General features: G+C 36.6%; 1 long non-coding RNA gene across 1 annotated transcript in view; it reads right to left on the bottom strand.

Moving 5' to 3' along the window:
* Positions 1 to 1343: 1343 nt before the first annotated feature.
* LOC119468186 overlaps positions 1344 to 2609 on the bottom strand; it is a 53996-nt gene continuing 52730 nt past the window's right edge. The window contains exon 3 of the long non-coding RNA XR_005196833.1: positions 1344 to 1510. This is a non-coding gene — a long non-coding RNA (uncharacterized LOC119468186). The remainder of the gene's footprint in view (positions 1511 to 2609) is intronic.

Raw genomic sequence — 2609 nt, forward strand, 5'->3', positions numbered from 1 at the left:
GAAGGATTGATTATATTGTCCAATTCCTTTTTTAATGTTATTATTCTTCGTTTCCTTCCCTGCGATAACCTAGCTGCTAAAAATGTAAATTTATGGCTGACTTCCTCTGTAGCATAAATATTCAAGTTCTGAAGTCAGCGGAGTTGCCTCAGAAAGATTTCTTTTACCAAGGGAAGGCAAGCATTTAACTGCTTCACAGCTAGCTGTCTTCTCCTGCTTGTGGGCTGCCTCTGCCATTCTTTGATGCTATAGCAGACTATGAAATTAACAACTGAGTATTATGATACTCTGCAGGGCATCATGCATCTGGCCCATGGACACATGTTGGGCAGTGTGACATGGATGAGCAACTGCAAATAGAGATCAGATTCCTAAATTAGATCGGCTTTTTTTTTCTTTTTTGCAACAGTGGCTTTCATATCTAATTTGCATACTGTACATTATCAACCCAAATGCTAATAAAATGTGCCCTGAGCAAATTGTTGTTTTGAATAGCAAAATGAAGTCTGTGAGAAAAAGGAGAAAGTACTAGCCGGGAGAATTTCAATGTACATGCATCATGTAATAATTTTTTTTCCATGCTTTTCCATTAAAATACTGGGTTTCTTTGTCTAGAATTGTTTTTAAGTGAGAAAGATGTATGCTTGTATCTGGACTTCAGGCTGGCTATCTCCCATCTGAGGCCAGAACAAAAGGTAGAAAATGTGCAAACTGGGAACCTCACCAACAGGGTTCAGCCTTGAACAAGATCACTGATGAGTCATTCTGGAAAAGCTGCTTCATAAAGAAATATATCATCCTAAATTTCAAGACAAGCAATCTCAGATTTCAAGACAAGGCAAAAAATTTCAAGACAATTTCAAGACAATTAGCATATCATTTCCAAAAAAAATGATATGAGCCTCACAATCTAGGTTTGAGGATAAAATGAAATATACATTCATACACATATGAAAATGCAATGCTTAATACAGTGCACATTCAGGGTAGACATTGTCAATTCACCTTTAGCTTTAAAAAAAAAAATAGGAACAAAAAGAAACTACCCAGAAGGCCTGAAAAGATGTCATGTTTTTAGACAAAAGGGTGTGGGTGCCATTTTTGTTCTTTGTCAGCTCAGAAGAGGCTTTCCACCGCCATCCACTTTCCCCCAAGAAATGCATTGTCATCTTAGTCCAAACAGATATCCTAAAGTGAATTTTTAAAAATCCATATTTTAGGCTCATATCCAGTTATTTTATGGGAGCTTAGAGCTTAAGGAACAAGGACGCATCTTTTAAATAATTCTCGATTCTGACTTTTAAAGCTAACAAATGGAAGATGCTTTATAGGAGATACACCAACAAAACACAGGAAGTTCCAAAACATGCATATTCAGTCGCACCTTCATCTGTGACTGACACAGTGCCAAGACCTGCATCAGCTCTTTTTCTGAGCCTCTTCCATAAACTGAAGTGTCCTATAAAGTCTGGTGAAGTACTGATAATTTCTCTGTGAATTCTCCAGAGACCTAACAAGGGAGTAAAGAGGGCACAAAAAGAAAATGACAATTTTTTCTGCTTGATGGGATGAGTACCAACTGCTATATGGAATGGGTAAGTGGCTCAAAAATTATTAATTCCAGCGTATGCATTATCCAACTATCATATTTAATAAATTAAAAACATAATTTTTTTCAGCCAGGCACAGTGGTACATGTCTGTAGCCTCAGATACTCAGGAGGTTCAGGTGGGAGGATCACTTGATCCCAGAATTTAAAGGCTGCAGTGAACCATGATCACATCACTGCACTCCAGCATGGGCCACAGTGAGAGACCCTGGCTAAAAATAAAAGTTAAAAAAAAAGACTTTTTCAAATATAGAATACAGATATATCAAAGATATATTTAACTCATTAATGACAAAACCTACAGAATAGTAAAACTGGTTCAAAGCAAAATTTGAAAGACTGAGTATATACGGGTACTGAAAGAAAGAATGCTGGATCCTATGTGAAGTCACATGTCCTGCCGGCCTGTAAAGCTGTAACCTTCAGAGTCTTCGTTTTGATGAACAAAAATTCCTTTCATCCTTACAGGATAAAATGTAGATGTTAGCAACATGAAATTGTGCATAGGCCTGATCCCAATAGATAGTAAATAGATGTTCAAAACAAAGATACATTTCCAAAAGATTTAAATAAGTATTAAATATTAGTATTAAATATAAGTATTAAATATTCCAAAATATTCTGTTGTAACATTGCAAAAACAAGCATTCATCTTTTTGCCTTTTTTTCAAGTTCTAGATAATGTTTCTTAACAGCATGTGAGTTATCTGGATAACTTGGACATCCTCTCAAGAAATGTTTTTCTGCTTTTTTTAAAAGGTGATTTAAGAGAGTTGTAGTGATTTCAATGCCCTTCACCATCTGAAATAGCCTTTCATCTTTGAAAACCCAGCTCAGAATACCCCCAAACTCCCCACATTAGAATTAGAATCCCCCAAACTCCCCACATTAGAATTAGAATCCCTCAAGCTCCCCACATTAGAATTAGAATCCCCCAAGCTCCCCACATTAGAATTAGAATCCCCCAAGCTCCCCACATTAGAATTAGAATCCCCCAAGC

Source organism: Cebus imitator, unplaced genomic scaffold (assembly GCF_001604975.1).
Source record: "Cebus imitator isolate Cc_AM_T3 unplaced genomic scaffold, Cebus_imitator-1.0 Scaffold390, whole genome shotgun sequence".
NCBI classification, from domain to species: domain Eukaryota; kingdom Metazoa; phylum Chordata; class Mammalia; order Primates; family Cebidae; genus Cebus; species Cebus imitator.